This window comes from Hordeum vulgare, chromosome 1H, assembly GCF_904849725.1.
Source record: "Hordeum vulgare subsp. vulgare chromosome 1H, MorexV3_pseudomolecules_assembly, whole genome shotgun sequence".
Lineage (NCBI taxonomy): Eukaryota > Viridiplantae > Streptophyta > Magnoliopsida > Poales > Poaceae > Hordeum > Hordeum vulgare.
Window position 1 is genome coordinate 192,050,587 of NC_058518.1, and position 24,666 is coordinate 192,075,252.

The window sequence follows — 24,666 nt, forward strand, 5'->3', positions numbered from 1 at the left end:
ACTTCCAGGCATGCGAATGGATCCGTGGGTTCCCGATGGTCCTTCCTATGGTCGCTGCGGTCGTACACGTGGGCGAGGTCGCCGGAGACATGGTCTCCTGCGGACTTTGGCTACGGGCCGGGAGGGCCTTCGGCTTCGGGTAGCTTTCGAGCTCAAATAGGGGAGGGAAAAGCTTTGCAGGGCTATGCAAGGCTAATGGCAATGCAGGGGAGGGCAGCAAGGCTGGTGCTCGGGCGAATTTAGCGCGATCGATAGTGACGGCCAAAGCTGTCGGATACGGAGAGGATGGCCATCTCGGCTTCAATTGGCGTCTACCAAGGGTTTCACATGGACACAGTAGGGCTTTTGAGGAGCTGGGTGAGTGCAGGGTCTCTTTTTATAGGCGAGCAATGGAGGTCTCATGGCTACCGAGGATAAGATCGTCGATGTGGACGCTCTCCATCTCGGGGCAACCTGGGGATGGTCGGCTAGCGCCAGGGGCTATCGAATGGCGCTCAGTGTTGTTCTAGGGGCGAGTTGGCTGGCTGCGGGGCTTGGCGGCGCTGCCATAGCAAAGGTGCGGATGCCGTCACCGGAATGCAGCCAAACGTCTACAGCGGGAGATCTAGGCGCATAGGGGGCAGCAAGGCTAGCAGGGGGAATGTTGCATGGCTTGGCACTAGGAAAACATCACGGGTGCGGGGTAAGTGGGCGCAGCGGCTGTAGCGTTGACTGTAGTTCTCGCGCTCTGGGCACGTCCAGAGCACGCATGCAAAGTGCTCGGCAAAATGGCAAGGCATGCTACAAGGCTAGGTCAGGGCCGAAAATTAACACGGAAGTATGGTTGGTTGCGAGAGGTCTAGGGGACATGCTCGTTTGGCAAGAAAGGCAAGTCCACAATACAAAGTCATAAGCATGCCAATTCTGTCCATGCACTCAAGGTGCTCGACAGAATGCTATATGCATCAAAAGGGGTTTAGCTGGTGGCCAAAATATCCAAATTAGGGTCTCTATAGGTGTTGGTCATGATGAAAAGGTTAGTTTGAGAAAAATAGAAAGTTGTTAGTACAAGTTTTGGAGAAAAACTTTTCTGGACAGAAACTATAGGGCATTAATGCATGGGCTAAAATAAACTAATGGCTCTAATCTCTTGGACTTAAGGGTTTGATAGACTCTACTACAAGCAGTAAACATCTCATGGGCTTTGTAGTAAAATTAAATAGGGTTGTAGCTGAAACTGCTAAACTAAGCGAGAACAGAAAAGAGCATGGTTTGCTCAAAATTTTCAAAAGACCATGATGGATTTTCGCATAAAATTGATCCCTAGGCATCACAGGACATTTCCATTTTTTTGGAGAATTTTTAGAAGAATATTTAAAAGGGTTGTAGTGGAATGAGGCCCTTTAAAGGATAAAATTGTCACTTAAAATAATTAAAACTGGGCAAGATTTATTATAAAAATGTTTCGAGTGAGCTACCAAATGACATGAAATATCTTTATGTAGGTTCTCAGTTCCACAAAAGTTTTCAAAAGCTTCTGTATGGAGGAAAGAATGTGAGAATATAAAGAAAAAGGTGATCCTCACATCATCAAAGATCCAGAAATAAAATTATTAAATGTTTGGCAAAAAAAATAAATTAATAAATCATGGAGAAATTTTTGGGGTGTTACAAACTCCACCCCCTTAAGAAAATTATTGTCCTCGAGATTTGTTAAGGTGGTTGCAGAAAATTTTATCGTACTATGCTACAGTTATAATATGAAAATTAAATATTTGAAGACGCAGTTTGTCGTAATTACAGTGAAAATGATGATAATCGGTGTAACTATGGCGTGATACTGGTGCTGCGAATAAAATCTATGGTTGGGCAATCGAAATATTTCTCATTAAGGCTACGACAATTTTCAAAAAAAAATCAAATTCCAAATTGTGCTTGTCATACCCGAGTGCATAGTTGAAAGCACAATTGCTCCCTAAGGTGGTTTTGGTAATTAATCACAACATATGTATCATTCAACTAATCATCTTATCCAAGTATATTTCAGAAAATTTCAAAGGTGCATTGGCCAAAGGATTGTGAGGAGAAACCCCTTAATGCAAAAAAAGGGAATATGATTGGCTCAAGCTTTAAGCAAGAGGACTCTAAACTTTACATTTGTGAGAAATCATTTTTGAGTCCATAGGAAGGCAAATACTATTGAAAGGGGGGTATTATTATGAATTGGTTACTCAAGTGCTTAGAGATAGACAGCAAAAATATTCACTTATTCTCCCACAAATATCTTTGTCCCAAGCCAAACCAGCAAAATTTGTGCCACCAATTTTTTCCACTTGGCCCTACCAATTTTTCACAAACAGATCCTTTGCGAAACGCTAATCTCTCGGTACCACCAAGTTTCACATCGGTGCCACCGAAAGAAAATTCCAAGAATCAAAATTTCCATGATTGGAATCGTTCTTACCGAGATTTGGAAACTGCTCTAGGTCATCCTATCGGTACCACCAAGATTTATATATCGGTCTCACTGAGAATTCAAAAGTTGCCACATTTGGTGCAACTCGGTACCATCGAGATTCATTTCGGTGTCATCGAGTTGGGCAATAATATTGTAACGGTTGGATTCTCGGAGAAGCCTATACATACCCCTCCACCTCCTCTCATTCGCCCAGGAAGCACACAGAATACACTTACACTTTCCAGATCCATTTTTCTTGGATATTGCCTCCTACTCATGTGTTGATATCAAGAGATTGAAACTCGATCTCTAGCCTCCTCAAGTTGCTTTCCACAAAATCAATCTCTCCTACCCATGATAAATCTATGAGAGAGAGATTGAGTGTTGAGGGGACTATCCTTCGAAGCACAAGAGCAAGGAGTTCATCATTCTACCGCATCTATTACCTTTTGGAGGGTTGTGCCTCCTAGATTGGTTAGGTGTCACTTGGGAGCCTCCTACTTCGTGTTGTGGAGTTGAACCAAGAGGATTGTAAGGGCAAGGAGATCGCCCACTTCGTGAAGATCTACCATGAGTGAGGCTAGTCCTGTGTGGACGTAAGCCATGATGGAATAGACAAGGCCGCTTATTCGTGCACCCCTTCTGGGTGGAGCCTTTGTGGACTCTCGTAGTCATTACCCTTCATGGATTGAAGTCTCCACTAACGTGGACGTACGATAGCACCACCTATCGGAACCTTGCCAAAAATCATCGTGTCAACCTTTGCGTTTAGTGTTCCTTCCTTACCCTCTACATTACATTTGTATGTCTTTACTTTCTGTTGCTATACTCTTATATATGGATGTGTAGGGTTAAATTGACTAGTCATAATTGCTAAAACTGGCCCACAACTAGAATTGGGAAAGGCTAAGTTTTTATTTTGTAAAGTACTCTAGTCACCCCCCTCTAGTCATACTTCGGATCCTATAGGTGGTAACAAAGCTTTGGTCTCCATCGCATTGGTTTCACAACCTAGGAGAGTATGGTGTCTAGTGAGGGAAATTATCACTTTAGAGGTCCATATTTTGATGGTACCAACTTTGCTAGTTGTAAGCATAAGATGAAAATGCATATTCTTGGTCATAATCATGTTGTTTGGGATGTGTTCATGTTGGTGTGCAAGGTGATTTCTTCGGAGAAGAAAGAGAACCGGGTCATGATGTGGCAGCGGAAGAATTGTAGATGTTACAATACATTGCTCAAGCCTGTGACATCATGTTCAACTGCTTGTGCCTCCAAGAATTCACAATAACCGCCTTCACAATGCAAAGGAAATTTGGGATACTTTGATTGATATGCACAAAGGTACTGATTATGTCATGGAATCTAAGTTGGATGTGCTTCAAAGTCACTCTGACAAGTTCAAGATGAAGGATGGTGAAGGAGTCACCAAGATGTACTATAGGCTAGCTCTCATCACAAATGATATTGCCGGCTTATGAAGTGTACAGGTGACCGACAAATTCATCATCAAGAAGATACTTAGAGCCCTGAATGTAAGATACGTCATCGTGTGCACATTGATCCAAATGATGACAAACTACAAGGATGTCAAGCCAACTGATGTGATTGGAAGGATTGTTGCTCATGAAATGTCACTCAAGTACACAGATGAGTTGCACAACAAGTCAAGCGGTGCTTACAAAGCTTCAAGTGATGCTTCCGCTACTTCAAATGACAATCTTGTTACCAATGAAGAGATCAGCCTCATGGTTAGAAAATTCAACAAGTTCAACAAGAGTAGAGGAAAGAGAAAATATCAAACTCAAGATATGATGAGAAGCGTTTGTCTAGTTGTGACCGAAATTGCTACAATTGTGGAAAACCCGGACACTATTCCAATGAGTGCTCAGCTCCCCACAAACAAAGGGAAGAGTCACCTAGAAGACGAATCTCAATAGATGAGTCACCTCGCAGAGAAAGAAGGAGTAGAGAAGATCGTTATGAATTAAGACACTCCCGGAGAGGCAAGGAATCGTAGAAGAAGTACAAGTACACCAAGAGTAGCTCACACCGAGTCCGTCAACCAATCTGAGAGAAGCTACTACTCTGAATCTGACTTCGACTATAGTCAAGATGAAGGTGTTTCTGGTCTTGCACTCTTTTCCTACAACTCCTACAACTTATTTGATTCACCAAATGAAGGGATTGGAAACTTCTTCATGGGAAAAGGCCCCAAGGTATCACACCCCTAGTATTTTGACTTTTATAGTGATGAGGATGAGTTGTTATGAGAGGATGCCTTTCTATTTTATAAGACTAGTGATAACATTGAAAGTGAACTTGATAATAATCATGCTAGTCAAGAGAATTCGAATGATGATGACAAGGAAGAGATTGAACGACTAACTAAAGAACTAAACATTCTTAAGTTATCTCATGAAACTACTCTAGAAGATCATAAAGAGCTTGCAAGAACTTATGAGAAACTACGCTTCGAGAAGCTAAATTTAGAGCAAGAGCATGAGTTTCTAAAAGCAATCAATGATGATCTTCGAAATAAGAGCTCCTCTTATCTAGCCAAACGATTACAGTTGTCTACTTTTGTTCAACAAGTTAAACCTAAGAACACTAGTAACAAAAGCAAGAAAGTTTCTTGATCTAGTAACAACAATGCTAAAGTTAAATCAAATGATTTGTTACTAGTAGCTCTCTTGATTCCACTAATGATTCTCTTAGCCAAGTTACACTTGAGCAAGAAAACGATTCATTGAGAGGGATTATAGAGAGAGGTGTATTCAAGAGTCTTCCCAAGAGTAAGCAATTCGAGGAACTTGTGCACGAGCAAGGAGGACATCGGAAGAAGCAAGGTGTTGGCTACTTCAATGCCAACAGAGTTGAATGGGAAGAAGGTCAATATCCCATCGCGAAGTTTGTTACTCAAAGGGAGAAGTATGATCCTACTCTCCCAATGGAACAAGCTCTCAAGATGACATTCTACCACAAGACCACAAGGGCAAGGGCAAGCTTCAAGAGGATATTGACTCATTTGAGGGAGAACCCCAAGTCAAGGTCGAGTGGATTCCCAAGGACACTTCTAGCACCACTTCATCTAGTGCTACCACAACTCCAAGGATCCCCATGAAGGTGATGTGGCTCCCCGAGAGGAAGAACTAGAGGAGTTCTTGAGGGGTGACTCCGCCAATGAAATTCACTCTTATTCATTTTGGCAAGAACTATATGCAATCAACTCCAACATTATGCATTAGTTCAAGGAGTCGCACATTCCCTCAAAGGTAAGCAAGGGACAAGGTAATTAATGCATCTTTGGACATCATCTCCCATGTATTTCATTATATGTCCATAGATATTCTTGCATATGTTCCTTGTGCTTTGGTACTAACCCATGTTGGTGAAAATGGTAAGAAACAACAAGGGTTGCTCCCAACTCAAGATGATCTTCATCAACAATGAGCATCCACCACTACTACACCTACTTGAAGTCTTCTACGACATAACCCAAGGTTAGTTTATCCCTCTTTGGGGGGATGTCACATCAAGGGGGAGGTTTACTCTAAGACTTGAGTATAAGCATCTCTTAAAGATGTGAACACATTGAAACCTTTATGTAAAAGTGGTAACCCCACTTGTGCTTAAACAATGAGTATGACCTATGATCAAGTATTCTTGCTCGGCTCCTAAGTCAATAGTCATATATAGATGACTTCGTCATTGCCAAAGTGCTTGGTAGATACTAGAGTGTTTGTGCATGTTCAGCATGATTTATTTGACATCTTATTGTGTGAACATGTTGGTATGCTATTTTTCCCATTCGAGGATATCCAATTGTTGTTGTTTGGCTTTCTATTTTATTTGTCTAATTGCATATACAAGAATACCGAAGTACCTCTCTCTAGCTATCTATACTTTCTTGTCTCAAATTCTATTCATCCTATATCACAAAATTTGAGCAAGCACTTTAGGGACACTCTGTGTGAGGAGCACTCGGAGATCCGTCTCGACAAGGGCTGACTTCCAAAACCTCCCAAGAGCAACTCGGTGTGACCAACCTCAAAAACTCGGCCCCATCAAAGCTTAGGGTTGATCAGGTTTTCTTATCTCGATACCACCGATTGTCATTTTCGGCTCACCAAGTTTCACTGTATGCTGATAATTATGGAACTTGGTGGCACCCAAAATTCCAACTCGGCGTTACCAACAGCGAGGGGTATATAACCTGTGGAACCCGATGTTTGAAATACTTCTTCAAACCTTGCCTCCCGCACCTCCTCGTTGTCGAGCCCTCGTCCTTAGGACATCACCTTCACTCTCTCGTGTGCCCTCACCACCAGAGTCTTTGCCATAGTGGATCCATCACCAAGCTAATGTATGGATTTGTCCCCTTTTTGCGCTCCCATCTCTGATTCTTGCGCAAATAGGCTTTGATGAATTATGTCCACGATTGCAAAATTCTATCCAGAAGATACTCACTATAGATTAGATAGCAATGAACAACTTAGGGTTAGCCATCCGCAAAACCTAATCTCGGTGTCACCGATTCAGAAAAGTCGGTCTTACCGATTTTGTTTTAGGGCTATTGAGAACATTCTCGGTGAAACCGAGTTTCTATTTTTGGTGAAATCAAACAGGGTTGCCAAGTTTCTATTTAGGAGAATGTCAGTCTTGGTGGCTCCAAACATTTTTGACTCGGTGGAACCGAAATCCCTTTTTGTTGAATGTCAAACCTAATTTTTCAGAGTTCAAATCTTTGCAAAACTTCTGATTTTTGTGTTGCTTATCTTTTCCAGCTCTTCTATATCTTTTCACAAGGTGTGCTTGTGTGCTTGGATGTTTGACGGTATGTCGGGATCATAGGATAGTCAGAACAACTTCAGTGAGCCCAGTGCTGACATGGATTCACTCACTAGTGGAGAGAGGACATCTTCTGAACCAGGAAGAATTACCTCCCACGGCTTGCCCAAGGCAACTACCAGGCCTAGGAAGAAGCTCAATTCAGATGAAGAATATGTTCATTTTATCCCAGAAGAGATTTCTTCTCAAAAGGAGAAGGAGAATACCACAGTCAAGAAGATTGTGAGGATGGAGTATGCCAGACCTACTGATATGAGATCTCCAGAGGCCACTCACACATGATTGATGATCTCTCTTGGAGCCCCTTCTTCCAGGCTTGCTAAGAAGCCAGGTTAGACAAGAGCCAGGAAGAGAGTAGTGAATGTTGTTGGAAGGCCAACCTCTATGTATGAAGACCCAACAGAAGCTGCTGAGGAAGTGGAGGAAGTGATTCCAGCTGATGTCCCTCCTGCAAAGAAGAAGAACCTTATGGCTGATGATATGCCAAAGAAGTCTGCACCCAAGCCTTCAGCTCCTAAGAAGTGTGTAGCTCCCAAGAGGACTACCAAGGACTTTCCTAGAGAAGAGAATAAAAAAGGCTCTACATCTAGAGAATTTGATGTAGGGGAAGAAGGAGAAGCACCATTGCTAATGAAACTAAGATCTCATATGCCATTGCACAATGCTTCTCATCCTATTGCTGAGGATGTGAAGAAGAGAAGGGATCAAGGTTTGAGGCTGTGGAGGTCTGCGGATCCATATGCTATCAGGAGAAGGACTCTTGTTGGCCCTTGTTTTCACACTAAGGAGAAACAAGATTTCTATGAGACAGTGTTGCTTGACAAGAGTCCTACAATCATTTACATGTGATATATTGATTGGGAATATATCAAGGCCAATGAGAACTACTTTCCCCGTATGATAGAAAACTTCAGGCTTGTTGATATTGAATATCTTGTTGGCACAGAGATGATTGCCTGCAACGATAAGATGCTCAGTGGTTATTCCATTCACATGCTGCACCATCTAGACACCCACACGGGGTTCAGATTGATGGACTTGATAGTAGAGACTGTCAGGAGGACTACTACAGATCACAAGAGATCTTGTGGATATGCACCATATATTTAGATGCTCATCAATGCCAAGATTGTCAATCATGCATATCAACTTTATTGTCCACACCTGCCACTTCAGCCAGACTTCAAGGATAATGAAGTTGTGATGGACCTCAGCCATCCTAGCCCAGCTTCAGCACGTGAAGCAGCAGAGGCAAATACATCTACAGATGCTCTAGCACCAGCTCCACAGCTCAATACAAGAGAGGAGCACATGTATTTTCTTGTCAACACCATCTAAGGGATGGAGAAGAAAATTTCTGAGATCTTGTTCAAGCAGAAGAGCCTTGAGAGGATTGTGGAAACAAAATTCCATGACCTAGATGTTAAGGTGGCGGAGTTGACTACAAGCGTTCAGCAGCTCTAGCATGAAGTTGATTATGTGCAGATTCCCCATTCCAGCGGTGATGATGAAGGGTTGCCTCTTCCCACGACTACTCAATTCATGACCCAAACTAGGTCAGCAGTTGTGCCAGTTCCGGAAGCAAGACCAACTTCATCAACTCGAGCTTCAGCACCTTCAGCTTCAGCTCTTGCACTTCGAGTGTCTACACCTCCATCTCCAGGGACAACCACAGAAGCCTTCATTGACGCTCTTTTGTCCACTCCATCGGCTGCACTGGAGGAGATCGAGCCCAGAGAGATGATTAGATCTAGACCTTTGAACTTTTGGTAAATTATTGCCAAAGGGGGAGAAGTGTATAGATCAATTATGGCTTCGAGAGAGAGAGAGCCTTGCATTTTATTTGCTCTCTTTTATTTTTTTCAAAACTTTTGGTCTTTTGGATGACTTAAACTTTCATGTTTGATCATACACTTTGGTTGTTGATGCTACTACGTTATACCTTTGAGCTATCTACATTATGATCATTCACTTATTTGTTTGGTGTTATGTGCATTACTATTCATTCATATCATTTATGCGCGCCACCAAGTTGTATGTGACATGGAAGAGTGACCCATGATCCTAATTGATTGTGCATTTGCATTCAAACACAAATTAAAATAATGCAAAAATTTAGGGGGGGTCTTGCTTTTCACATACTTCTCAAAGCATCGATGCAAATCATTGATTATATCTTTTGTCGAAGCTTTGATCTATATGTTGTCATAAATTACCAAAAAGGTGGAGATTGAAAGCATAATTGCTCCCTAAGGTGGTTTTGGTAATTAATCACAACATACGTATCATTGAACTAATGATTTTATCCAAATATATTTCAGAAAAGTTCAAATATGCATTGACCAATGGATTGTCAGGAGAAACCCCTTGATGCATTGAAAGGAATAGGATTGGCTCAAGCTTCAAGCAAGAGGACTCTACATTTTACATTTGTGAGAAATAACTTTTGAGTCCATAAGAAAGCCAATACTATTAAAAGGGGGTGAGGTATTATGATGAATTGGTTGCTCAAGTGCTTAGAGATAGCCATCAAAAATATTCACTCATTCTCCCACAGGTATTTCTATCCCAAGCCAGACCAGCAAAATCGGTGCCACCATCTTTTTCCACTTGGCCCTACTGATTTTCCAGAGACAGATCCTTTTCCAAACCCTAATCTCGAGGTACCATCAAGTTTCAAATCGGTACCACCCAAAGCATGTGACCAACTTTCTGTTGAGCAAATTCCAAGAATCGGAATTTCAGGGATTGGAATGGGTCTCACCGAGATTTGGAAACTGCTCTAGGTCATCGTATCGGTACCACCAAGATTTATATATCGGTCTCACCTAGAACTCAAAAGTTGCCATATTTAGTGCAACTCGGTACCATTACGGGGTCACCAAGTTGGGAAATAATGTTGTAACAGTTGGATTTTGGGGATTGCTATATATACCCCTCCACCTCCTCTCAATCGCAGCGGAAGCACTCAGAACACACTTACACTTTCCAGATCCATTTTGGTGAGAGAGAGCCACCTACGCATGTGTTGAGATCAAGAGATTCCAATCCAACCATTTGAAACGTGATCTCTAGCCTCCCTAAGTTGCTTTCCACAAAATCAATCACTCCTATCCATGACAAATCTGTAAGAGATTGATTGAGTGTTGACGAGACTATCTTTTGAAGCACAAGAGCAAGGAGTTCAGTGTTCTACCGCATCTATTACCTTTTGGAGGGTGGTGCCTTGGTTAGGTGTTGCATGGGGGCCTCCTACTTTGTGTTGTGGAGTTGAACCAACAAGTTTGTAAGGGAGATTTCCTACTTCGTGAAGATCTACCGTCAATGAGGTTAGTCCTGTGTGCATGTAAGCCATAGTGGAATAGACAAGGCCACTTCTTCGTGGACCCCTTATGGGTGGATCCCTCCTTAGACTCACGCAGTCGTTACCCTTCGTGGGTTGAAGTCTCCACTAACATGGACGTACAATTGCACCACCTATCGGAACAACGCCAAAAATCGTCGTGTTAACCTTAGTGTTCGATCTTCCTTCCTTTCCCACTACATTACATTTGCATGTCTTTACTTTCTGCTACTATACTCTTAGATATGCATGTGTTGTGTGAACTTGACTAGTCATAATTGCTAAAACTGACTCACAACTAAAATTGGGAAAAGGCTAAGTTCTTATTTTGTCAAGTAGTCTAATCACCCCCCCCCCCTCTAGGCATCCTACAATAGTGCTCTCTCTAGCTGACATGTGGACCCAGGGTCCACTGTGAGTGTCTTCTCCTTCCTCCGGCTCTCCTGTTCCTTCACTCTCTCACGCGCTCTCTGCGCTTTCTCCACCTACGACACCTAGCGCGTAGGACATCTAGGGTCGTACTATGGTAGTGCGTGGCGTGCAAGGTGTCATCATCGTGTGCACTCACCTCGTGCCCTATCGGCACTGCTCGCGGATTCGCCTTCGAACACCAGTGATCGAACAACCAGCGGAGCTGGTGGACTTTGCTCACAGTGCACTGAACTCAGGCAATAAAACGACCACGATGTTCCTCTCTTCTTCATCAAACCTTGCCTCACTCCTCCCTTGCTCCCTTCTTCTTTGCTGCTTGCACGACCTTGAGGCGAGGCTCTAACGCCAGACACGCTTTCGGAGTGGCTTATGATCCTCGTAGCCGGAGTGGTGGCGGTGCTGGTCGGGTTCATGATGTTGTTGTGCATGATCATCCATGATGATCGCCGCAATGTTGTTGCTCGAGTGATGGATCTCCACGGCGGTGGTGACCACAAGTACTAGGCATCTGCATTGTGCACGAGTGGGTTCTAGTGTGGGTAGCAACTACGCAAAAATAAAATATCCCCAATAATTTCCTTTCAGAAAAGCAGTGGTGTACCAACGAGGCGGTTAGCTAGGTGTTAAATGTTTGCATGGTTATGCACTTAGTGCATGTGGTAGTGTGGTTGTGGTTGTGAGCCGAATGGCGCGATGGCATGCAAGTTTATTTAGTGTTGGAAAAGTTTTGTCGTAGTGGTACGTTAGGAAGATCTCACTCGGATGATTCGCTGCAAAGTGAAACAATCCATCAAAAAAATCACAGCAATGAAACAATTTTAAACAACATAACATATACATATTATAAATTATAAAACTAGGAACATATATTACATCAGGCAATCAAACGCTAGGATAATAAACACAATCATGGTGCCTACCATACAACCAAAATCTAAAGGTCTTGAGGAAATATTTCCGGTAGTAGAATATATCATTCGTCCTCATGGGAGAGCGGTTGGAGGACTTGCAGGATGCGTCCTTCTTGGTCTAGCCTTAGAGGTCTACCAATGGCGATCTCATGATTCATGACAGCAAGAGCCTCGAGAAAATCCATCAGTTTATGGGTCAAACGCTCTTGATAGATGACATACTGCACAAGCTTGATTAACACAGGGGCTCTCTCTTCACGGGTGCCTAGAAATGATGTTGCTTCTCCGGGTACTGCACGGCTCGCAAAAAACAATACCCCTGTTCACTTGCATATGGTAATGCAAATTGAAGGCAAGTAATTGCTTTATAGGCAGCAACCTTTATGGACATTTCCTGGGTGGGCATAGATTTCCCGCTGAAATAGACTTCTGTGGTGTCTTGGTTGGGGTTTACCGGGGCAATGTGCACAACTACCCAATATTTCAAGGCGATGGAAGTGATCCTCGATTTCAACAGCTCGTACTGGGGTGGGTGGGTAAAACCCATGGTATTGCGGGTAAAATCCCACAATATCTTAACAAAACTGCCCAGAGTTGCATCCGGGGTTCTCAGGTAACTCCCTTGGGGTGGCATGGCAAAATGGTTGTGAAGGCAGTGCACAAGGTGAGGGATGCTCGGGATATCCACTAGGTGAATCCTTGTATAGGGTTGGGTTAGGGCACATGCTCCAGGTTGGGAGGGCTTGGGTGTTGGTTCTCCTCTAATGTGGTCGGGTCAAGGCCATAGATAAAAGTCCACAAAAGGTGACATATTACTGTGGTGGTCGGTTGGGATTGGCTCCTCGCGGTTATGCTCAAATTTTATTATATGACCGATGGCATGCACATGGTACTATTAAAGATAATGGCACACAAATAGTCTGCCCATTTATTCATGATAATACTAGCTCAAAATATTACATGGCATAGGAATACTAAGGATGGGTTATGGCTTAGTCTACTTCGTTGACGTCTAGGTGAGCGGGTCTTGCCGATGTCGAGGCTGCTAGGACTAAGGAGTCGGGGTTTCTTAGTGAAGGAGGTGGGGCTAGAATGCTGGGGTGGCGGTGATGTCCATCGCAGGTGTCACGCCCAAGAAGCGACCCTATCCTCAATTTGGCATGAAGGCCTCGTCAGGGATAGAAGCGCATCTCGTCGTGTCGCAAGAATGGATATCGTTACAAGTACATGTACTGAAAAGATGAGATATATATAGAATTGGCTTACACTCGCCACAAGCTACATCATAGTCACAGTAGTACAATACATAATCATCAAAAGTAAGAGCAGGGTCCGACTACTGACGAAAACAAACGAGAAAAGAAGAACGATGTCCATCCTTGCTATCCCAGGCTGCCGGCCTGAAACCCATCCTAGATCGATGAAGAAGAAGAAGAAGAAGCAACTCCGAATGAACAATCAACGTGCTCGCGTCAAGTAACCTTTACCTATACCTGCAACTAGGGTAGTAGTAATTTGTGAGCCACATGAGACTCAGCAATCTCATTTCCAAAGGTATCAAGACTAGCAAAGCTTAATGGATGAGGCATGGTTAAGTGGTGAGGTTGCAGCAGCGGCTATGAATATATTTGGTGGCTAAACTTACGAGTACAAGAAATAAGAGGGGGAAGATCTACGCATAACGGACGTGAACTAGGTTGATCAAATGAACGATCCTGAACACCTACCTACGTCAGACATAACCCCACCGTGTCCTCGATCGGAGAAGGAACTCATGAAAGAGACAGTCACGGTTACGCACTCAGTTGGCATATTTTTAATTAATTAACTTCAAGTTATCTAGAACCAGTGTTAAACAAAGTTTCCATGTTGCCACATAACCGCGGGCACGGCTTTCTAAAAAGATTTAACCCTGCAGGGGTGCTCCAACTAGTCCATCACAAATTACCACAAGCCGCTTAGAAATCCTCAATCACGAAGCTCGCGATCTCGTCGGATTCCCTAGTGGAAAACCTCAACTCTGAGATTACCCAAAGCATCACCGGAATCCCGATGCACAAGATATTTCGTCAAAGGTAAAACTAATCCAGCAAGGCCGCCCGACGTGTCGACGAATCCGATAGGAGCCGCGTATCTTGTTCTCAGGACATGACGGATGGAAAAGCCTACAGGTGCCAAACCTCGAGTTGCCCCGTGGTGGCCCCGCAGTCTGTCCTTTTTGGACCAACACTCATGAGGAGCACTGGCCCGGGGGTTGATTAAATTATCCTCGGGGGTCCTGAAAGTCCCTATACAATTTGATTAGGTGATTAGGCAAATGTAGTACCAAAGTTGGGCCTTGCCAGACCAGCTTTAATCTAAACCGAATTATCAAGGGGGTCCCCATAACAACCCCGATCGTGTTAGGAGCGCTCAATTATGGAACATAACACCGGTAGCCGAAACTAAGGGGGCAAAGGTGGAACAAAACGCCAGGCAAGAAAGGCCGAGCCTTCCACCTTTTACCAAGTATATAGGTGCATTAAATTAAATAGCATTTAATATGGTGATATATCAAGGAACCCATGTTATCACATGGAAGCAACTGCACCTGTAAATAGCAACGCTAACACAAGGTTAAGCAAGCACTAACATAGCCAATCAGTGGTTTGCTAGGTTGAACAGGTTGAAGGTTTTCATGGCATTGTTGAGAGGCTGGTATTTAACATGTGGTAGGTAACGAGACATAGCGACAGAAACGATAAAACTAGCATGGCAATGATAGTAATGGTATCTGGGGAAATGGTCATCTTGTCTGAGATCCCGCTTGGAAGAAGAATGACTCCGTGAAGCAGACGAACCGACGTAGTCGAATGGGTCCTCACATCCGACATGCTTGCAGAACTCTTTCGAGACGGAGGAAACCGGAAACACAAATCAACACACGATATACACCACACAATGCACAACACATATGATGCATCAGCAGCTGAAAACATGCAAGTCACGACATGACAATTCACACAATCAAACACTACACATTAAGTGAAGTTCAATATGGAATGAGTTGCATATTGACGAAACTCCACGTTTATTTATTTAGTTATATCCCGATTAGATACACGGCAATATTAATGTTGTCAAACATGCAAGAGGTGAAGCGGTGATTCTACATGTCATCCTAGTCGGTTAACACGTGGACCATTGAACGGAGCTACGTTCAAGAGACACGCACAACAGGAAGCACTAACTAAAATGATGCATGGATGTTCAAACCCTAACTATGCACTTACACCAACCCACGAGGTCAACAAGTGCCACCTCATCACAAAGTGACACTTTTGCATAACTGCTCACAACTGGAATCCAGTGCCACCATTGGATTCATTGGGTTCTCCTACCGCAAAACCATATATAACACTACTATATATGTGTGCGGAAAAACACCAGAAACAACAAAGGAAAAAACTACACATGATTAAACTGCGCTAACAACAAGAACAGGGGCTGTTCTTGACATGCCAGAGTTCGCATGCTCCTCTTCTGGAATATTCCAGATTTGGAAAAATAGAACACAAAACTAAACAAAAAAAAATCATAAAAACATCAAGAGGTCCCACTGGTCATACTCACCAGGGGCCCTAATGGGTGTATGCAAGTGGGCCATACCCCCACAATACACACACACCCCAACTACTGCACCACACACCTAAAAGAAAAAAATGGGATGCATGGGGGATCGAACCCTGAGCCAAGGGTACCCTATGCACAACTCGACACCACTATGCTACTGCAGCGTAGCTGACCACAGATGGGGACTAAACAAGGCTATAAACTAACTCTACTGCTACTTCAACAGGGGGGGAAACGAAATAAACAAAAGGGGGAGCCGGCGGGATTTGATCCCTGGACCTCAGGGTTGCTACCGAGCGTGCTGACCAACTGGGCTACGACCGACTTGCACGTTAAATAGGTGGGTCTCTGAATTAATTAAGACGGCAGCAGTAGATCATCCTCGAGAGACCAATTGCAGAAATAAAATATGTGGAGTCGTGGGGTTTCGAACCCAAAATCTCTTGGCTGCACACCAACGAACTAACCAGCTGGACCGTTGCACGGTTGTGCTAAAAATGAAGGATGACGCCTAATGAACCTATACAGCCACAGGCCTAAACGAGGCTAAAATTACTGTAACTGAACCTGAACCTGACAATGGGATGAATCCGTCCATGGAAGTAGCAGCAGGTCAACGGCGCGGCATGGACGCTGCTGGCGGGGGGGAAGGCCGGGTCTAGGACGAGGAGCTCGCCGGGGCTCGGTTCCTGTTGGATCCAAGCGCTGATGTGGTCGGCATCGGGTCCCGCTTCGGTTGGAAACTCCATGTGCTGTTGCTGCTTCTAACTAAAGAGAGCACAGAGAGAAAGTTACGGGAGAGGAAGAGAGAGGAGAAAGAGGGGAGGAAGGAGAGGGGAACGGGAAAGGAGGAGGAGGGCAACGGGATCCTGCTGCAGCGGGCTTGGCAAGCTGGCCAACGACTGTGTGCGGCGGGGCTGTGTTGTTCACGCGCGGGGAGCCGCCTGGTCAACGTGAGCTGGCGGTTGTCGGCACACAGGACGAGCGGGGGAGGAGTTGTGGCTCGGGCAAGGTGTGGCCTCGGCTGTCGAACTGCTTGAGGTGGTGCGGCGGCGGGAAGGAACGTGTGTCGGCTCTCAGATCGAGGGAGGAGGGAGCTTGCGGGCGAGCTAGTTGGGGAAAAAATCTGGGATGATCCCGGGGGGAATTTTGCAGTGGGTGGCGGCGGCTGATTCGGGATTGGGGAGTGGATCAAGGTAGAGGCTATGGTTAGGTCTAGGTTTACTACATATAGCACTTGGGTCGGTCTAATGGGCATTTGGACCCTCCTATTAAATCGGACGGTCGGAAAAGACTAGGTTAGGGAGTCTAGTTGACAAACTCGTGACAGTCTGCGGTAAAATGGGATTGATCCGGATCCAACGGACACGACCATATGACTCAGGTTTCGGGAGGTTTTCGGACTAGGCACCGCACAGGTCGGTGCATTGTGCAGAGGGGCTAGGCGGAGATGAGAGGGAAAATGTGCAGCCCGGCATCGGGGTTTTAAAACACCGACAAACGTCCGACGATAGACCGAATAAGGTGCCGCTACGGTCGACAGTTCAGGTACCAGACAGACTCCGATTGCGACGAAATTCGACAGGCGGCCTGGCTATAACTAATTATGACCGCATGCCAAGTTTCACCCCGACCAAAGAAAGTCTTAAACACACTTTTAAAACAGGGTTTTGACGATGCCGAGGGCGCGTGCGTGTGCGGACGGGCTCAGAACGAACAACGATGAGAACTGGCAACTAACAACGGTTGCAAGTTTTGAAAACTGGCAGCAACGGAGATGCTGATGCAATGCAGATGATGCGCATGATGCGATGATGATGCGACAAAATAAAATAGACACACGACGAAAACGGAATAGAAGGGGAATCTTCTGGACGTCGGCATCGGGCTGTCCCAACTCTCCTACACTACAAGAGGATCTCGCCCCAAGATCCAAGAATGAAAGGGGGAGAGGATTAGAAAAGCAAAAGGTAAAACTTAGTCGCTTTTTTGACAAATGAGTGAAAACAATGAACCTAGAAGGTTGCAAAGCGTTGAGGAGTGATATGAGAAAGAAGCAAGAATTCACGGAAAATTTCGGCAGCACTTCGGTAGGAAAATGGGACAAAAAAATTCGATAAGATGGAAGAAATAGACAATATTCATAACAAACAACTAAATAGAGCAAGGGACACCATGATCTTGGTAGAACAACAAGATTGACCCAAAAGAGCAACAACACAATGCCTCCGGAACAAGAGAATATGAACTAGCTCATACGGAAGAAGAGAATGAAGAGAGAATGACAACTACTAACTGAAATGAACTTGGCAAGCATCCTTGCAACAAGAATTGGACGGAATTGTTGGAAAAACAACAACGAAAAGAACAAGACATTAGTGGGCTTATGGAAACCTTTCAAACTAATGAAGTGACAACCATCCACTAACAGAAACAAGGATTGATTGGGAGAAACAAGATATGAACAATTTCTTACACCAAGAGGATACATTGAGAACTTGGATTAATGACAAGCACCATGATAGCAACAATCCATAGGAAAAGCTTTAGGTGAAATCCAAACCAAGATAGCTCAATGAAGAAATCATGATTTGAAAATATCTCATGATCATAGGATTGGTGGGTTTAATTATCTCATTCTTGAAAGAAAATCTCTTCGAGGCTCCTACACTAACAAGAATGCTATAATACCACCTCAAAGGATAAAGGAAGAACAATTGCACATAGAAACGCAAGAGAAAGGATACTTGAGGTTCTCCAACATGAATCTTGAAGAACACTTGAGAATGGATAGAAAGCTTGATGAACCCCCAAGAAGGACCTCCGTATACGAATGAATGATGCAAATATATCAAGGTAGAAAAGAATAAGATTATGACCTTGCCAGAATTTAGATGAAGCCTCACAAAGAGATACTTAAAGGAACTTGGAACTTCGGAAAAGAAAGATAAGCACTTGCGAAAAGAATTGATATCAAGAGCCACTCCGAAAGAAGAATTTAAATCTCTTGGAAGAAGGAAGAACAAGAATAAGAATTATGTTATGCTCATCTTTCATCAAATTAAATTGATGACAAGCAACGGATTTAGCATACAACTTATTTTTCTTGAAATGAATCTTGAAGAGACAGAGAGATAAGCACCACTTGAAGTATGATTGAAGAAAGCACCGGTAAGAATTCACAATTGAATGGGAACACCAAGAAAGCATGGAGACACATGAGAATGAAGAGATCATGATCCACCTAACAGAAAACTTGAATAAGGCACCGGAATAATCGAGAGATGAATGAAGAGGCAACAATTGAGAAGAATTGAGGATGAAGCTAAAAGCTGAGAACGAAGAATCTTCTAAAATGATAGCCTTCGGAGGAACGAGAATGAAAACAACTCAGTAATGCACCGAATAGCAAGAAAGGGATACTCATGATTGGGAATAGATTCAAGATGATAACACGAAGCTGAAATGATGAATCTCCAAGAGAATGGACCAAGATTTGATAGAAACACTCCTTCAGATTTTGCAAACCGAGAATGATGACCAGAAACAACACCAAGAATACTGAGACACTCCGAAATAATGAAGAATGGAAGGTTGAGCCAAATCTGAGAATTAATTCAAATAGGCCTTGGAGAAGGGATATGACTGATGAAATTCATACTTACGTCACAGTTGAAAAGAATTAGAGATCTTCGGGAAAAAATTAGAAGAGCCAGGAAAGATGCTGGGAAAGAACCTGTGGGTTATGGGCCCACTCAAAGAAACCACCATTAGAAAAAGATTGATATAGCACCAGTACAAATGAAGACTAGATGAGGTTAGCACCTCGAAATAATTAAAAGAATTGAAAACACGAAACTACTGAAATAACTTCAACGCTCCGGATAGAAAAAGAGGAATTAGTAACAAGACAGGCTGAAAGCATTTCCAACATAGGAAAGAACTACAAGGATGAATGGATAAGATGACACGGATAATTAAATTGGATTGGCTGGAAAAGATAACAAGATTGAATAAAGATGAACACTAAGCTCATGATAATCTTCACAACGAATCACCGGGTAAGAGAGAAAGGACAGACAACAGAAGCAAAATAAAAAGAAAACTCTAGGATGAAAATTGAATCACTGATAAAAAGGGCGGGAGGGTGGGGAAAAACAAAGACAACTTGGGCTAGATGAGACAACTCCGGAAAGAATTCAGAGAATGATCTTGCAAAATAGGAGAGGATGGAATGCACTTGAAGATAAACACATCGGTTGGAAAAGAATGAACATGACGACTCCGGTTAACAAGAATTGACATGAAAATTGAACGAAGAAAAGAATATGCATTCTCACATAAAAATATGAGAACACCTCTTAGGAAAGATCTCAAATCACCACTTGACATCGAAGCAACTTAAATTACCATATTCCAACAAAACAAGGATGCAGCTTGCAATTAGCTAGAACAAACTCATGAGAAAGATTTCGTCCGATATTTTCGTGGACAGGATCGCACGGGCTCGATTTTACAGTAGCCATCAAGTGCAAGGCAGTGCCCCCGACATACGAAGCGTCCCCGAGTCGTAGCAAGCTACAAGGACACTTTAAGACACAACGTGTACCGCTGTAAGTCGACCGTGAACAAACGAATCCACTAGATGTCGAACCCCAACCTAACATCATGCATTTGTTGGAAGATTGTCCTATAAGCAACTACTTGAATTCCCACCTATGAATTCCCGAAATATCTGGTCATGCAATCTGGTACACGGATACAAGGAGTAATATCACACAACTCATATACTAACCCGTCACCTGTATCACATCCGTCAACACACGACTAGAATCTCGGACCTTCATTTACAACAGACTCTCGTGATCACAACGATACAAAGTATGGCAGTACTCACGAACAATCTGCACCAGTACTGGGGACATCGGGGTTATCTCGCCACTACTAGTATTGAAGCAATTACGAACATCCTTCGTTCTGCGATACTAAGAAATCTGAATGATAACGATGTTCTCAAGAATCCCCCTGGAGCTCAACTCCCCTGAAACTCAAAGCAGATAGGAGTCACCAAGACAGAACTCCGTCACATCGGCATGATATAGATTCCAAAAATATCCGCGTGATCCTAAAAAATTTTTGAGTGAGAAGAGGAGTAGAATTAAATTATTACGTCAAGATTCCTCACGAGAGCATAGAAGAGGAGAAAAAAGAATCCTACACTCCGATATATATCTAGACTCAAAGCAGTTTTTCACTAGACTCGACTTGGCCAAGTTCGATCAATCAAGGGGGCTCCTAGGTCGGTACTGGTCTGATACCAACTTGTCACGCCCAAGATGCGACCCTATCCTCAATTTGGCAGGAAGGCCTCGTCAGGGATAGAAGCGCATCTCGTCCTGTCGCAAGAATGGATATCGTTGCCGGTCAAAAAAAAGAATGGATATCGTTACAAGTACATGTACTGAAAAGATGAGATATATATATAATTGGCTTACACTCGCCACAAGCTACATCAGAGTCACAACAGTACAATACATAATCATCAAGAGTAAGAGCAGGGTCCGACTACGGACGAAAACAAACGAGAAAAGAAGAATGACGTCCATCCTTGCTATCCCAGGTTGCCGGCCTGGAACCCATCCAAGATCGAAGAAGAAGAAGAAGAAGAAGAAGAAACTCCAAATGAACAATCAACGCGCTTGCATCAAGTAACCTTTACCTGTACCTGCAACTGGTGTAGTAGTAATTTGTGAGCCAGAGGGGACTCGACAATCTCATTTCCAAAGGTATCAAGACTAGCAAAGCTTAATGGGTGAGGCATGGTTAAGTGGTGAGGTTGCAGCAGCGGCTAAGCATATATTTGGTGGCTAAACTTACGAGTACAAGAAATAAGAGGGGGAAGATCTACGCATAATGAACGTGAACTACGGTTGATCAAATGAATGATCCTGAACACCTACCTACGTCAGATATAACCCCACCGTGTCCTCGATCGAAGAAGGAACTCACGAAAGAGACAGTCACGGTTACGCACTCAGTTGGCATATTTTTTATTAATTAACTTCAAGTTATCTAGAACCAGTGTTAAACAAAGTTTCCACGTTGCCACATAACCGCGGGCACGGCTTTCCGAAAAGATTTAACCCTGCAGGGGTGCTCCAACTAGTCCATCACAAATTAGCACAAGCCGCATAGAAATCCTCAATCACGAAGCTCGCGATCTCGTCGGATTCCCTAGTGGAAAACCTCAACTCTGAGATTACCCAAAGCATCACCAGAATCCCGATGCACAAGATATTTCATCAAAGGTAAAACTAATCCAGCAAGGCCGCTCGATGTGTCGACGAACCCGATAGGAGCCGTGTATCTCTTTCTCACGACACGACGGATGGAAAAGCCTACAGGTGCAAAACCTCGAGTTGCCCCATGGTGGCCCCGCAGTCTGTCCTTTTTGGACCAACACTCATGAGGAGCACTGACCCGGGGGTTGATTAAATTATCCTCGGGGTCCGGAAAGTCCCTATGCAATTTTATTAGGTGATTTGGCAAATGTAGTACCAAAGTTGGGCCTTGCCAGACAAGCTTTAATCAAAAACAAATTATCAAGGGGGTCCTCATAACAACCCCAATCGTGTTAGGAGCGCTCAATTATGGAACATAACACCGGTAGCCGAAATTAAGGGGGCAAAGGTGGAACAAAACACCAGGCTAGAAAGGCCGAGCCTTCCACCTTGTACCAAGTATATAGGTGCATTAAATTCAATAGCATTTAATATGGTGATATATCAGGGAACCCATGTTATCACATGGAAGCAACTGTACCTGCAAATAGCAACGCTAACACAAGGTTAAGCAAGCAGTAACATAGCCAATCAGTGGTTTGCTAGGTTGAACAGGTTGAAGGTTTTCATGGCATTGTTGACAGGCTGATATTTAACATGTGGTAGGTAACGAGACATAGCGACAGAAACGATAAAACTAGCATGGCAATGATAGTAATGGTATCTGGGGAAATGGTCATCTTGCCTGAGATCCCGCTTGGAAGAAGAATGACTCCGTGAAGCAGACGAACCGACGTAGTCGAACGGGTCCTCACATCCGACACGCTTGCGGAACTCTTTCGAGACGGAGGAAACCGGATACACAAATCAACACACGATGTACACCACACGATGCACAACACATATGATGCATGAGCAGCTGAAAACATGCAAGTCATGGCATGACAATTCACACAATCAAACACTACACATTAAGTGAAGTTCAATATGTAACGAGTTGCATACTGATGAAACTCCACGTTTATTTATTTAGTTATATCCCGATTAGATACACGGCAATATTAATGTTGTCAATCATGCAAGAGGTGAAGCGGTGATTCTACATGTCATCCTAGTCGGTTAACACGTGGACCATTGAACGGAGCTACATTCAAGAGACACGCACGACATGAAGCACTAACTAAAATGATGCATGGATGTTCAAACCCTAACTATGCACTTACACCAACCCACGAGGTCAACAAGTGCCACCTCATCACAAAGTGACAATTTTGCATAACTTGTCACAACTGGAATCCAGTGCCACCATTGGATTCATTGGGTTCTCCTACCCCAAAACCATATATAACACTGCTATATATGCGAGTGGAAAAACACCAGAAAGATTAAAGGAAAAAAACTACACATGATCAAACTGCGCTAACAACAAGAACAGGGGTTGTTCTTGACATGCCAGAGTTGGCATGCTCCTCTTCTGGAATATTCCAGATTTGGAAAAAATAGAACACAAAACTAAACAAAACAAAATCATAAAATATCAAGAGGTCCCACTCTGTCATACTCACCAGGGCCCCTAATGGGTGTATGCAAGTGGGCCATACCCCCACAATACACACACACCCCAACTACTGCACCACACACCTAAAAGAAAAAAATGGGATGCATGGGGATCGAACCCTGAGCCAAGGGTACCATATGCACAACTCCACACCACTATGCTACTGCAGCGTAGCTGACCACAGATGGGGAGTTAAAAAGGCTATAAACTAACTCTACTGCTACTTCAACAGGGGGGAAAACGAAATAAACAAAAGGGGGCGCCGGCGGGATTTGATCCCTGGACCTCAGGGTTGCTACCGAGCGCGCTGACCAGCTGGGCTACGGCCGACTTGCACGTTAAATAAATGGGTCTCTGAATTAATTAAGACGGCAGCAGTAGCTCATCCTCGAGAGACGAATTGCAGAAATAAAAAATGTGGAGCTGTGGGGTTTCAAACCCAAGATCTCTTGGCTGCACACCAACGACCTAACCAGCTGGACCGCTGCACGGTTTTGCTAAAAATGAAGGATGGCGCCTAATGAACCTATACAACCACAGGTCTGAACGAGGCTGAAAATACTGTAACTGAACCTGAACCTGAGAAAGGGATGCGTCCGTCCATGGAAGTAGCAGCAGGTCAATGGCGCGGCATGGACACTGCTGGCGGGGGGAAGGCCGGATCTGGGAAGAGGAGCTCATCGGGGCTCGGTTCCTATTGAATCCAGGCGCTGATGTGGTCGGCATCGGGTCCCGCTTCGGTTGGAAATTCCATGTGCTGCTGCTGGTTCTAACTACAGAGAGCACAGAGAGAGAGTTACGGGAGAGGAAGAGAGAGGACGAAGAGGGAGGAAGAGGGGAGGAAGGAGAGGGGAACGGGAGAGGAGGAGGAGGGCAACGGGATCCTGCTGCAGCGGTTTGGCGCGCTGGCCATTGACTGCTGGCGGCGGGGCTACGCTGGGAGGCTGGTCGAGGCAGACGCCTCGGTGCGCTGCGCTGCCCACGCGCGGGGAGCCGCCTGGTCAACGCGAGCTGGCGGCTGTCGACACACGGGACGAGCGGGAGGAGGAGTTGCGGCTCGGGCAAGGTGCGGCCTTGGCTGTGGAACTGCTTGAGGTGGTGCGATGGCGGGAAGGAACGGGGGTTGGCTCTCAGATCGAGGGAGGAGGGAGCTTGCGGCCGAGCTAGTTGGGGAAAAAATCTGGGATGATCCCGAGGGGAATTTTGCAGTGGGTGGCGGCGGCTGAATCGGGATTGGGGAG